Source organism: Capsicum annuum, chromosome 1 (assembly GCF_002878395.1).
Source record: "Capsicum annuum cultivar UCD-10X-F1 chromosome 1, UCD10Xv1.1, whole genome shotgun sequence".
NCBI lineage: Eukaryota > Viridiplantae > Streptophyta > Magnoliopsida > Solanales > Solanaceae > Capsicum > Capsicum annuum.
Window position 1 is genome coordinate 189,715,015 of NC_061111.1, and position 16,594 is coordinate 189,731,608.

The 16,594-nt window shown below is 28.3% G+C and overlaps 1 long non-coding RNA gene across 1 annotated transcript; it reads right to left on the bottom strand.

Moving 5' to 3' along the window:
• Positions 1-11,857: 11,857 nt before the first annotated feature.
• Positions 11,858-14,317, bottom strand: LOC107857151. The gene is made up of 3 exons (XR_001670787.2): positions 14,015-14,317; positions 13,575-13,689; positions 11,858-12,367 (listed from the first exon to the last, which is right to left on the bottom strand). It is a non-coding gene; the product is annotated as an uncharacterized LOC107857151 (long non-coding RNA).
• Positions 14,318-16,594: the final 2,277 nt, after the last annotated feature.

The window sequence follows — 16,594 nt, forward strand, 5'->3', positions numbered from 1 at the left end:
TCTTAGGGCTGTTAGTGGGCCAGACCGGGTCAACCTGAAACCGGCCCATCAAGTTTAACCAGTTTATGGGACCGTTCGGATCCGGCCCTGGTTAAACGGGTCGGTTCGGTTTCGGGCCCAATAGTAAAAATTTTAAAAACAACCCGGGACCGGCCCACTTAACCTAACCCGGTCCAACCCACCTAAACTCGATCAAAATCGATCAAAACCAAAAAGAAATAAAGTTTTTTATCCAATATACACTATATATACCCACCTATATACATTTTAAATATGTTAAACAATATACACACTATACATATAGTATATAATACATTAGAATTTAAAAAACATATACACAATTACATATGTAATCGTGTAATACGACTATACGTTAGTTAAATATATCTACTACTCTAAATAAAACAAATGCTACAAGATATATACTACAATATAATGATATATATACTAATTTATAAAATATATACACATGTATACGTTAAATATATACCACTTTAGATCTATAGAAGATATATACACATATATACGTACTATTCAATGTATATGTACTACTTTAAATAAAATATACTACAATATATACACACTATATATATAGTTATATACTAATATATAAAACATATACACATGTATACGTTAAATATATATTACTTTAGAGTCTATATTCTATATATACACATATATACGTACCACTCAATATATGTACTACTTTAAAAAAATATGCTCCAAGATATATACTATAATATAATGATATATATACTAATTTATAAAGCATATACACGTGTATACGTTAAATATATACTACTTTAGAGTCTATAAAAGATATATAAAGATATATACGTACCATTCATTATACATGCACTACTTTAAATAAAATATACTACAATATACGTACTACAATATATACACACACTATATATGTAGTTATATACTAATTTACAAAACATATACACATGTATACGTTAAATATATACTACTTTAGAGTCTATACTCTATATATACACATATAGATGTACCATTCAATATATGTACCACTTTAAAAAATATGCTCCAAGATATATACTCAGTATAATGATATATATACTAATTTATAAAACATATACACATATACACATGTATACGTTAAATATATACTACTTTAGAGTCTATAGAAGATATATACACATATATACGTACCATTCAATATATATGTACTACTTTAAATAAAATATACTACAATATATACACACACTATATATATAGTTATATACTAATTTATAAAACATATACACATGTATACGTTAAATATATACTACTTTAGAGTCTATATTCTATATATACACATATATACGTACCATTCAATATATGCACTACTTTAAAAAATATGCTCCAAAATATATACTACAATATAATGATATATATACTAATTTATAAAACATATACACATGTATACATTAAATATATACTACTTTAGAGTCTATAGAAGATATATACACATATATACGTACCATTCAATATATATGTACTACTTTAAATAAAATATACTATAATATATACACACACTATATATATAGTTATATACTAATTTACAAAACATATACACATGTATACATTAAATATATACTACTTTAGAGTCTATATTCTATATATACACATATACACGTACCATTCAATATATATACTACTTTAAAAAATATGCTCCAAGATATATACTACAATATAATGATATATATACTAATTTGTAAAACATATACATAAGTAGAAGTTAAATATATACTACTTTAGAGTCTAGAGAAGATATATACACATATATACGTACCATTCAATATATATGTACTACTTTAAATAAAATATATTACAATATATATACTACAATATATACACACACTATATATATATAGTTATACACTAATTTATAAGACATATACACATGTATACGTTAAATATATACTACTTTAGAGTCTATATTCTATATATACACATATATACGTACCATTCAATATATGTACTACTTTAAAAAATATGCTCCAAGATATATACTACAATATAATGACATATATACTAATTTATAAAATATTCACACATGTATACGTTAAATATATACTACTTTAGAGTCTATAGAAGATATATACACATATATACGTGCCATTCAATATATATGCACTACTTTAAATAAAATATACTACAATATATATACTACAATATAATGATATATATACGTATTTATAAAACATATACACATGTATACGTTAAATATACACTAGTTTAGAGTCTATAGAAGATATATACACATATATACGTACCATTCAATGTATATGTACTACTTTAAATAAAACATATATTATAATATATATACTATAATATATACACACACTATAGATATAGTTATATACTAATTTATAAAACATATACACATGTATACGTTAAATATATACTCTTTTAGAGTCTATATTCTATATATACACATATATACGTTCCATTCAATACATGTACTACTTTAAAAAATAATCTACAAGATATATACTACAATATAAATGGCCTAAACGGTCAAAAATAATTTTAAAAAAAAAATAAAATAAACGGGCTGGTTAACCGGTAGGACTGGATCGGGTTTGGTCCGGGCTGGGTTAATCGGACCCAAATAAATAACCCAGCCCAGGACTCGAAACCCTATCGCACATGGGCTGACCGGGATGGGTCATACCGGGCTGGGCCACTATGGTGGATTGGGTCAAGCCGGGTCAAACCAACCCGTTTGACAGGCTTAAGGACTCTGTAAAATTATTTTCTACAATCTGATTTTTGCACATTGTATCCAGATAAGCCCTACACAATATTTTGGGAGGGTACCTGTCAAGTAAATTTTGTCCAGCAGCTTCCTCTACCTGTTTGATATGTTCAAGTTGGTCTTCAAATTCCTCTGAAAAAAATACCATGCAGCCCACCACAAAAGCTTCTTCAACTCACCTTTACCCCTATCGCCTACACCAATTTGCCTCAATATGTTTTACAAAATATCTATGATGTGCTTCAGGCAGAACATTATCTACTGCATCAACCAGCCCCTAAACATCATATGAAAATAAATACATGTCATGTAATATCACAATCAACATATAAATTAAATGAATCAATGTTATTAGAAAAGAATGTTACCTTTTACATGTCTGATATGAATGTTATTAGAATGTTACCTTTTGTATGTCAGATATGAATGTTATTCCTTCACCATGTTGAAGTTCAAGTGAATGTTACAAATGTTGTATGAACCAAGTCCTTTTGGTCTCTTTGTCCACCACAGCCCATGCTATAGGATAGAAATAATTCATACTGTCTTGACCAACAACAACTAATAATTATCACTTGGCTTTTCCTTTAAGGATTGTACCATCTAACCCAATAAGTGGCCTTAAACCTGCCTTGAAACCCATCTTCAATGCCTTGAAACAGATATACATCCTAAGAAATTTTCTCCTACCATTTGTAGTGCCTTCTTAGATAACTGAATCACAACATCAGATCCTGGATTGTAATTCCTTAACTCAGTTGTATAAGCTCTAATTTGTTGTAACAATCTGTAAAACTACCTTATAGAGATTCCTAAATCTCCTTTTTTGCTCTTTGCATTTTGCTTCGCTTACATTTAAGTCAAACACCTTATGTAAGTCATCTTTCATATCCTCTTCCTTGTATTTTAGGACATTTTTAATCTTTTTCTTGAAATAAAGTGCTATGATTTTGTAGTCAATCATATTATTGTCATATGCAATCAAATGGGGTTCAATAAGATCAACTAGTATTTTGACACTCGCTCCAGGAGTGGTGTCATCCTCAGAAATTAATAACTGAAATGGATAACCTTCAGCGCCACACTTATATCTCAATCTTTTTCTATCACTTTTCTCCACAACAAGTTCTACCTTCTTAGACAAAGCATAAAGTTTGAAAAATTGTCTTGCTTCTGGTATGTCTTTGAAGGTCATACCCTTAGCAATGTGCTTATAATCTTGCAAACTATCTGTTATAGTCCTTTTCTTTTTCTTAACAAAATCCTCTAATTCATCAGTGTCATATTCTGAATAGCTAAACTCTATTTCATTATCACTACAATCTATTCCTGTTTTACCAACTATTGGTACAGGTAAATATGAACTACTATGCATGATAATGTCAAGAACATCAACAGATAACTCACAATCATCAGTAGCAAACAAGTGAATGGAAAGAAAATCTTCAGACACAAAAGATAATAATTTTTTAATTTCATCATCTCCTTGTATTTCAAAATATTTACCAAAAGGTCCAAGTACAATAAGTTGTTGGACACCTAGAAAACATAACTTACTTGTGTACTCATTCACTAAGTCAATAAAAGAGAGGAGATCAGGATCATACTCATTCCAGCAGTGGACCAATCCCTTCTCATAAAATGTTTCTGGGTGCTTAACCCAGTCACTACCATGATAAAGTATATGGTAACATTAACCATTTTAATAGCCTACAAGGAGTCAAACATCATTATACAATAACAATCACCAAAAACAGGCTCAAAGTAGACCAAAATAGATATTAAATAAACCTAAAATTAACCCAAAAAATAAGTACTCAACACAGGTTATTAGATGCTTAAAGATTACACATTGACAACTAGAATATCCAAAAAAAAAAGTAGTACACCAAGTTAACACCATTATACACTAACAAACATCAAAATAGACCCAAAATAGATTAAAAATATGCTCAAAGTAGACCAAAATAAAAACTAAACAGACCTAAAATTAACTCAAAAGATAAGTACTAAAAACAAGTTATTAGATACATAAATATTACAAATATACAACTTAAATAACCCCCAAAAAAAGTACATCAAGTAAAACACCATTATTCACTAACAAACACCAAAGCAGACCCAAAATAGATAAAAACAAGCTCAAAGTAGATCAAAATAGATACTAAATAGACCTAAAATTAACAAATGGAAAGCAATAACAAACAACCAACTTCACCGAAAGCTAAATAGGATTAGAAGTCAGTTTTCTGTAACAAAATCCTTTTCATAATTTCAGCTGTCACGGTTCTAAGTTCAACAGTCCTCTATCTATAACACTCCAAATACTGCAGAGAAACAATTATTTATGCCAAAATTTACAAGCTATCATAAGTTAAAAATCATACCCACTAAAACAAACTTATTAACAAGACCAACAGCTACATAACTAAAAGAATCGTTCCTGAAACAATTACATCTATACTTTTCAAAACTCTCTATAGCTTTAGTGTACTGTTGGCCAACACAAATGATATAGCTTTAGTGCACTTTTATCTTGGACATACACATGATATAGCTTTAGTGTACTGTTGGCTAACACAAATAAAGCACCACCACTCGGGAGATGATGTTTACTCTTGTATTTGCATGATTCAAATCAGATATTACAGAAAGATATACCAAATAAGCAACTAATCCGCAAGTGAACCAAGAATTTATGCCAAATTTGTTCTATCTTAAGGTAATCCTTTAATTGCATGTCATACCACAAAATCTTTTCATTCAAATTATTTACACAGTTAGCATTGTCCTATGTAAGAGGCAATTGACTAAATATTCATTTTGACAGCACAGACTATATAGGGAAAAAAAATGCATTCAAATAAAATATGAAAAGTAGAGATGTTTTAGGGACACAATGACATGCCTGCTGTTCTGGTAGCTCAAGAATAAGTTGGGGCCCTAGCATAGGTGGTACATAACTTTAATATAGATCAACACACAAATAACACAAAATACCAAAACACCAAGTTAACATCATTATGCAGAAAGATTATAAATTTATATACCAGGTGAAACAATGTAGGGTTTATGCATGTACCAATACTCACTAAAGGTTAAGAGGACTAATAGAATAAAGAGACTACTTCATAAAGGCAAATCTCAAACACATGAAAAAGATATCATTCTCCTATTTTATATAGAAAAAATGAAGGAAGGACCACATAGTTATACAAAATCCAACAAGACAATGGAATATTATTTAACAATGTGCACAAACCTCGAGCACATATCTGAAAACGAAATCAAAGTAAAATCTTAGACAAAAAAGGATAAAAATTCTAAAATGAACAATATATAAACACACAAATACTAGAAAAATAGGACATTTTATTAAAAGAAAAACGCACAAATTTCAAGCAAATGTCTGAAAACGGCATCAAAGAAAAAACCTAGAAAAAACACCAAAAATCCTAAAATCAATAACAGAATCAACAATATATAAACTCACATACCCCAAAATGGACAACTACATCGAAAATCGAACCCAAAAATAACTTTCTAGAACTTTCAATTCAAACAACAACACACCAAAATAAGAAAATAGTTAAATGGAAGGTCGTAAATAAAGAAGAAACATACATGCAATATTCTACTCAATTTTCTGTGGTAGAAGGCGTAGAATCGTGAAACAGGATGATTTTTTTAGGGTTATTTTTACAGCGTAGTGAGAGAGTCGGAGATAGTGAGAGAAAGTGAGACTTTCTTGGGTGGGGATGGGGGGGTTGTTGAAAAAGAGAGTGAATATACCCGTACAAGAAACGTGTTTGAATGTTCAAGTGACCTGGTCGGGTGTGGTTTTAATTTCGGTCGAATTTGATTTTAATTTGGGTTGGATTTGGAATTTAATTAAAAAATGCTAGAGAATAGAAAATCGACACGTGTCCCTCAGCTAGTAATAAGGGTATATTTGTACCTTTTCATTAACGACGAGGGTATCTATGTACCTAAAATATAACGAGGGGTATATCTGTATAATTTATCAAAGTTCGAGGATATATTAGTACCTTTTTCGTAAAGACAAAAGTAGAAAAAGTAGAGTGTCAAGTTCTCAACTCACAATAAATTCATCATAGTGTCAAAAGGTTCGTTTAGGCATGTAATATGAAATTAGGTTAAGTCATTGACAGCTCCTTAAAGTTGTTCCAAAATTTCTCTTAATCTCTCAACTCAGACCTGTACCTATTAAACACTTATACCCTTCCGAATTTGTACCACTTAAATATCTTTTTAACAATGAGCTAAAAATATAAAATGGGTGTGTTACACTAGCAGTGACATAGTAACTTGACGAATTAAATTGTGACACATGTCAAGTGAATCAAAAAAAATTATTTTAAATTATAATATATAACGAAATTAAAAAAATAATTTTTAAACTTTTTCTTTTAAAGAAAAAGAGAAAACATGATAAGCCATGGCTTCTCCTTCGTTCTTTCTTCTTTTTTCCCATTAAAGTCCCCACACAATTAACCTTCACTGTTTGTTCCTTTCCCCCATTAACGTCATTCCAAACTTCATTCTTCTTTTTCCCCATTAACGTTCCCACATAATTAACCTTCGTTATTTCTTTTTTTCCCCATTAACGTCATTCCAAACTTCACCGACTAAATCACCTTTTTTCATTCTTTTAATAATCTATTTGAATTTGATAATATAAATTAATAAAATTAATTGTGAAGCAAAGCATGTAACTTAGCGGAGTGATTTTTGAAACATTTGTGGAAAATAACTCCACGTTGATGAGTCAATTCAAAATTAATGGAGAAGAGAATTTGAGTGGATTCAAGTTAATTCTATCAAACTTTTTGATGATCTTTTAAATAAGATTAGTGGGTTGGCATTTTAATTTGAATGATGATGTTTGCTTGGAGATGTCAGAAAAATAGATGGGCGAACGTCGGCCAACTTTTTTAACTTCGGTACCCAAAAATCTTCTCTCTTCTTTCTTATTCAGTTAGTAGCTTCATAAAATCTTAATCTTTTATATAGATTGAACAGAAATAAAATAGCAAAGATTTACAAAAAAAAAATGCAGGAGAAAAAGAAGTGCAAAGAGCTGGTGAAGAAGACAACAGGTTGGTGGAGTATATCACGCGATGTGCCACGTAAGTAAAAAAGAATTGGATGGATCAAAATTCAGGTGGGTTAGGGGTCTGATAGGTACAGGCCTGAGTTTAGGGGTTTAAGTGAAATTTTGGGACAACTTTAAGGGGCCGTCGATAACTTAACCCTATGAAATTATAATTTAAATTTTAAATTGATATGAAGTTAAAGATTTATTTACAAATGCAATTTGAATTTTTTAGGTTGTATTTTTTTCACAAAAATGAAACCACCGAAGTTGTGAATATTATCAAAAATTTCATTTTTTAATCTTACCAAATAAGCAAATTATATTCATAAATAAGATATCAAAATATCCAAGTTAATTTCTTGAATTGCACTCAACTCATAGAAGTATCTCACGAAAGTAACTTTTGATCTTTTTAGGACAATATTGTCACTCAATTTGTAGGAATATCTCACTAAAGTAACTTTTTAATTTTTTTGGAACAATATTGTCACTGAATTTTTAATTTTTTTGAAACAATATTGTCACTGAACTATACATATATTTCCAACAGGGTGAAAACTAATGAAAAAGTTAAATTTATAACGAAATTTTATTCATACATATTTTAAGCTATATTTTTAGATCAAATACCCATTAATTATGTAAAATTTATTTAATTCATTTTAAATGTATCTTTAATAAAATAAATTATATTTATGTAATTAGAGCAAAATGATGGTGCAATCTTTCAATTAAAAGTTATACATGTGTCTTTTATTTTTAACAAAACTTTATACATTTATTATTTTAGTTTTCTTTTTTTGTTTAAAATTCAATCTAATTATAGAATATATGGTACAAATGTGCAAAGATGAACAGTAATTATGCATCACTAATATTACTTTTTTAGCTATTGTTTATTTTCTATTAAGAGAAACTTCTTAAATACTAAATCTTTTTAATTGTAAAGTTGAAATTAGTATGTAGGTGAAAAAAAGGAAGAAAGATCCTATGACTTATTATTAAAATATTATTTTTAATTGCACCTCCATTTTACTCTAGTTAACTTAATATAATTCATTTTATTAAAGATATGTTTGGAATAGGTTAAATAAATTTTATATAATTCATTAATATTTAATTTAAATATAGAAGTTAAAATATATATGAATAAAATTCCGTTAAAATTTTAACTTTTTTCGTAAGATTTCACCCTGTTGGAAATATATGTGTAATTCAGTGATAATATTGTTCAAAAAATGTAAAAGTTACTTTAGTGAGATGTTCCGACAAGTTAGAATGACAATATTGTTCTAAAAAATTCAGAAGTTACTTTAATGAGATAATTCTACTCCCTCCGTCTCAAATTACTTGTCCCAAATTTTCTAATTTGATTTTCCATTTTACTTGTCTTTTTTCATTAATCAAGAAGAGACGAAATTTTTTTTTCATGTTTTACCCTTTGCATTAATTACGTTTTCTTCAAATTAAAATGTAAACATCATTTAATAAGGATACTATGGTAAAGTAGTCATATTATTAATTATTTTTCTTAATCAATGTGTCATCTCAATTTGGGACGAATAATTTAGAATGAAGGGAGTATAAGTTGAGTGACAATCCTATTAATAAACTGCATAACTTCATGTTTCTTTTATAAATAAAAGTTTGTGATTACAAAATTTTCAGATACACATAATTTTATAAAAATGTATTATTCAATAATAATAGTAACTAGTTACCAACATAGGTTGTGGTGCAGCGGATGGGGATGCTCCACCCTTAACCAGAGGTCGAGGGTTCGACCCTGGACATGGAGAAAAACTCTGTTCCCCGAATGGAGCCCTACCCAGCACGAATCCGGATTAGTCGGACTCTAATGCAGGTACCAAATACCGAATGGAAAACCAAAAAAAATAGTAACTAGTTATTTTATAATATATCATTTCACATTACGAATAATTTCTTCATGTTGAGCATGGTTTTTTATTTTTTAGTTTTTTGTAACATTTAAAATGATGATATATTTTTTCTTTCAAAATATAATTTATGGGTCAAATTTTATATTTTAAAATATTCAAATCATGATTTTAAAAATTTAAAATTTAAAATCATGATTTCGTCATGAACCCAAATCATATGTCCAAACATTAATTTAAACTCATAATTTCACATCGCATTTTCTTCGAGGAGCTAATTATACTGCAAATGACATCACAGTATTAAAGTTGTTTCTGGAATTCTGTATCTTCTCATGCTGCTGGTTGACATACAATTGCAATTGTGATCAAGATATAAATTGTAAGAATGAGAAAATAGTTGGTATAATACCGGATATCTTTAGATTTCTCCAAAACTTTTAGGCCAAAAACAAAAAGATATATTTCTCAAAAATAACTTCAAGTTCTACTGTAAAAGACACCCTTTTGTGAAAGGGGAAAAAAAAATCTGATCTTGAAAAAGTTGGGCCAAACACGTTAAGCATTTAATAACTTTTAACTTTTTTTAAATTATTTGTTTATGCTTAATTTGTCACATTTCTTAAAACTAGACAAAAGAGTTCGTGCTTGCACGGTTCAATAATATGCTACTATCTTTTGTGATACAAAGGAGTCGGTCAAATTTTTTATATAATTTTTAAATATTTTAAACTGTTGGTTATAATGATATATAATATTTTTTTAATAGATTTTAGATAATATATATTACTCTCGCTGTTTTAATTTATGTGACACAAATAAAATTCGGAGAGTCAATCAAATTTTTTATACAATTTTAAGATTTTTGTATGATTTTTAAATATTTTAAGTTGTTAATTACTGTGATTTAACTTCTACACAACTTTCAAATAATATATGTTATTCTCTCTGTTCCAATTTATATGATACTGATGAGATTAAGAGAGTCAATCAAATTTATATATATATATATATTACGTATTTTTAGTTGTTAATTATTGTGATTTATTTTACTTGCTACTAATTAATTTTTCAATAATATATGTTACCCCCTCTGTCTTCTGTAACTAAGATAGTATTTGAGAAATAAATCAAATTTTTCATATGTCGTTAAATACTTTAAGTTGTTAATTATTGTAATTTATGATAATTTTTATATCATTTTCAAATAATGCATCTAACTTCGTCTATCACAATTTATGTAAAACTAATAGAATTTTGAGAGTCAATCAATTTTTTTTATGTTTCTTAATTTTGTAAGTCATTAATTATTATAATTTAAAGTAATTTTGTGTAACTTTTAAATGATATTAAATTAAAAAAACACAATAAACAAATTAAAACAGTGAAAATAAAAATTTAGAAAAAAGAGATGACGAAAGTTGGTTGGATGACCTCCATCTGCTTCCTATCGCTCTTCTATATAATAGAAAAACAATAAAAACAAAAGGGTAATTTTATTCACCATTCTTATTAATTACTCTTTTTGTTCCGTTTTAATTCACTCCTATATTAAAAATAGTTGTTTCAAATCACTCCTTCATTTCATTTTTATTGCGATTTTGAAAAAATATTTATATCAATTTAGTTGTTCAGATTATGAAATTGATAGAAGTTTATTATGTTTTTTCAATATTATCTCAATCATTAAATGACTGTGTTTAGTGTCTTTATATTTTCAAAACGTAAATAATTAGGCTATTTTAGTAAAATAAATCCCCACTAAATATTTTTTTAAGGAAGGAATCAAGTCAACAAGGGTCAATAAAATAAAAGGGAAGGAGTACTATTCCAATTTATGATATTAAGGGAATTTTGTTATATTCTTTCATTTTTACCCTTAGTATTAAATAAAATAAAGTAATAATAATCAAATTAGAGTTTCAAAACATTATTAATAAGATTATAGTAAAATACACCCCTAATTTTAAAATTTTTTTAAGTGGTGTGCCAAGTCAATAAGGATCAAATAAAATAAAACGAAAGGCAGATAAATTATTTAAATATAAAAAATAAACAGTATTTAATAACAAAAATAAAATAGACATATAATTCTAAGTTATCTCTTAGTTTTTTAAATTGGACAAGTAATATTGGATAACTATTTTTTAGTTTACTAAACAAAAAAAATGGAGGAGAGTGTGTTGTCACGCCCCTAGCTTAGCCTAGACAGGGCGGACAAGAACCGTATGAGCATTAGCTATGTGACTGACATATATACTACGCTGAGGAGTTATAATTTACAAACAATGATAAAGGGATATGTACAACTCAATTCTATCTCATTGAACACTATTTGATATAAACATATGGAACTATGACCACGTATGAGAACTTATCTCGGTCTACGAAGCCTCTAAGAGAAATTATAACTATACTGAAGAAGGTGGCCGGGGCAGGGGCCCTACATACCCAAACTATAACTAGAAATACGATTAAATAATACTCGACATTTAATAGCCCCAGATAAGAGAGGAGCTCACCGACTACTTTGTTGATTACGAACAAGTGTCTAGTATAGAAGTTTACTCATCAATATACCTGATCCTGCATTTACAGAAATACAGTGCCCCCAAACGTAGGGACGTTAGTACATATAAAATATATACTAGTATGTAAAGTAGACAGAATAACAAGTAAACGTATAAGGATGCTCAATAAGTCAAACAATAGAATGAGCAGTTGCGGACGACTGAATACTAAAACCTCTTATATGAAACTATAAACTATGAAATAACGGGTGACAAATACACCATATAAGACTATTACCTATGTATCTGCCTTATTAACTTATCATGTAACCGTTTATGAGTAAATCATCGTTATTAAGGGCCTAGTAATTTGCCTAAGTGATATCCTGTGCCTAATTTTAATACAAATGTCATATGATAGCCTACCAAGGACATTTTATATCAAGTGTACCATATGCGTTACCCAGATATTCCTGACTATAATTTTATACATATAACTGTAATCGCGGTATGATACAGGATACGCCCCTCCTTGGGGATTATTATAAAGGTTTGCTCGCAGGCAATATGTGTCATTTATTGACTCGAGTCAAGGGCACCCTAGCTGACTCCAAATGCAAATGATGCTAGAAGGGCGGGTACGCCACAATGTTTGGACTCACTGTAGTGGTATGGTCATAATTCTGTGCACAAAATTACGATGCGCGTGTTCCAAGAAAAATCTAATTTCCTCCCTCGATAATGATAAAGCTTTAACATATACTGCCTTATAGGCCCAAGTAAATTATAATGATGGTTATTTATCCAGATAGATAGTATTCCATATACAACTAACTTTCTTAATATGATCCATCTATTTAAACGCTAGTCCTGTCATTATATCAACTTATGATGCGTCGCTACGTGGCCAGCTATACTAGTGAAGCTATGTTATGGCCATTTACTTTAATTTATAGCATGCGACACCTATACATCGTGGGACTTCTAAGAATTTCTGATGAATACGAGTATTATCAGGCGTAACTCTATTGATACTTGGCTTGACAAGAGAAACATGAATATTGTTATTTTAACAAATAAATATAGAAAATGTGAAGGTGAGAAATTCAAATGGAACGGACGTGTAGATATTGAGGACATATTAGGCATGTCGGTGTGGGTTAAACATATAGAAAGTGAAGGCTCTATTCAACTATTCAAATAGGCTATATTGACTCTTTTAGGAGAAACAAATGAAAATAAGATTGTGTCTTAATAACGAAGGAAATTTTAGCTTTACATACCTTAGTGCTTATTTAGCTATGATAGTATTTTGGGTCCCAAATAACTCAATCCGCGGAAGTACAACTTTTATCTTTCCAACCAGCAACTTCTGCTATTCACTAGGCAATTCACTAACTACAAAGGTAACATATGTGTCCATTAGTAACTCGTAGGAACATTTAACAATTTAATTCAACACTCTTCGATTACACCCGAAATCAATGTAATTTCTTAACGATGATTCAAAATGAATTCTAACTTTTTCAACTAATGCAATACACCATTAAGTCAACCAATTGATAGAAATCCCTAAAATGCCCTGTTTTCTTGCAATTTCCCCTTCTCAAGAACTCACTCCGAAAAGAGTGCAAGGATTCAATTAAACAACAATCAATAACTAATTTTACATCTCAACATATATTCTATAATTAAATTCAAGTATGGAGTAAATAAAAATTACCTTTTGGTGAATTAACCCCAACTTGAATTCTTGATAGAATTTAAGAATTTCTCAAATAAAGACTAACTTAGGGTTGTAGCGATATGCCTCTCATGCGCAGAAATTCCTTCGTACCCCTTAATCCTCCACCTGATTCTTCAAAATAATTTTCTTTTCTTTTTGGTGGGAAGCAGAGAAATAGAGCAGTAAGAAACGAGAGGTAAAGGTACAGGGGAGGGCACACTTATTTGGTTTCTGAAACACTTTCAGTTAAAGTGTTAATGCTCCCACCCCTTTGCACTAAATATTATAATAATCATTTGCTTATTGGAAATTTTATAAAATATTTCCACCACTTTCTAATATTAGCATCTTAGTGCAAATAAAGAGCACACTTTAATTTTCTTACCATCTTTCGCACAATAATATATTGTACAAAATATAATTCCTTATCAAGTATGTACACACCACTTAATAACCCTTCATAGATCAAAAATTGTACTTATTTAAAGTACTAAATTAATTTATTTATTTTCTTTACGCATTGCATACACTATATTTACACACACACATATATATTCACACAGAGAATAATATAATTTTCTTTAAAATATATGTACCACGTAAATCTCTACGAATTAAGAATTATACTCATCTAAAACATTAAAATAAATTTTAAAATTAATCGAAGCGTTACATGTGTGTACATACATACATACATACATACATACATACAGACAGACATATATATATATATATATATATATATATATATATATATTCCTACTTATCTTTTTTATATTTTTTTTAATTTAACAAATATAAAATTTCACCTTAAAATTAATCATATTTAATTACCTTCATCATTAATGATATTTATATCATTTTCTTAAATTACACATTCTCCTTTCTTTGTTCTTTTTTAGTCTCCTTTATGTATTTGATCCAAGGAATTAGGTATTGTAATTTATAACTCTACAGACCTTGCATTATTTCTATAGAATTCGATTCATCTTTTCTTAAAAAAATAAAATTAGATAATTTTCTAACTCCAGTAAGGTATTTTTCATTCTTTTTATTATAAAGTTTTCTTCTCCTTTTTAAAATTTTTGATTCAATAAATCAACTTTTCACCTTCCATATAATTGTCTTCTTAATATATATCTTAATACACATTATGTGCTCTTCCATCTTCTCCCGTCCCGAAGTTGCTAATTTTTTCTTCATTTCCTTGGCATTTATTTATCATTAATCTCCTATTATTAAATATATGAACATAATGGTGCAATTATATTTCAAAAAATTATCTAATTAAATTCTAACTAATGAACACACTGTGCAAGATTTTATTTCATGTTCCATGGCAAAATTTAAATGCCGTTTGGTCATGAAATTTTTTTAATTTTTTCAGAATTTATAACTCTACAAACCTTGCATTATTTCTATAGAATTTGATTCATCTTTTTTTAAAAAAAATAGATAATTTTCTAGCTCAAATAAGTATTTTTCTTTCTTTTTGCTTTTTTTTTTTCTAAAAAGTTTTCTTCTCCTTTTTAAAATTTTTGATTCAATAAATCAACTTTTCACCTTCCATTATACTCCCTCCATCCCAAATTATCCGTCCCAAATTTCCTAATTTGATTTTCCATTTTACTTGTCTTTTTTTATTAATTAAGACAAGACAATTTTTTTTTTGACATTAATTACTTTTTCTTCAAATTAAACTGTAAACATCATTTAATAGGTTTACTATGGTAAACTAGGCATATTATTAATTATTTTTCTTAATCAATATGTCATCTCAATTTGGAACGGGTAATTTGAGAGGTAGGAAGTAATTGTTTTCTTAATATATCACTACAAGAAAATGGCTAAATTGTGACAGCGATTTTAGTCACAAATCTGTCACAAATCATTGATTGTGATGGATTTGTGATGAAAAAATGTGTCTCAGAACCTTTGGTTATAAAATCATTGTGACAGATTTAATTTTCGTCACAAAAATATTGGGACAAAACTGAGACAGATCGTCCGTCACAATATAAATCCTTAAATTTGACTTAAATTCCGTCACAAATATATAAAAGATTTGTGACAGAATATTCCATTATAAAATAATGACAGAATAATTTCCATAATAAATATTCAAACGTAGTCACCACAATTGTGACAATATATATCGTTATAAATAATTTGTGACAGACTAATTCAGTCACAATATGACTCTTTTATCTATATTAGTAACAAATTTAGGATAGATTGTGACAAATTAAATCTGTCACAAATTTTATTTGAATTTTTAATTTTAATAAATAATAATTACGAAATACTATGCTCTCATATATATATATATATATATATATATATATATATAACATAATACAAGATTTATAATGAAAAAAGTGTAAAGTAAATTAAAACATGCAAAATCATAACTTCAATAAGTAAAAGTCTACCAATGTTTAAAATTTAAAACATATAACTATCCAAAAAAGTGTGACAATGTTCAAGTCGACCCTTGAAGTTATAAATAAAGTCCTAAAATATTAAAAACTTAAGCATTAGATGAGTCCCTATTAGGGAGAGTAGGATTACTAAATG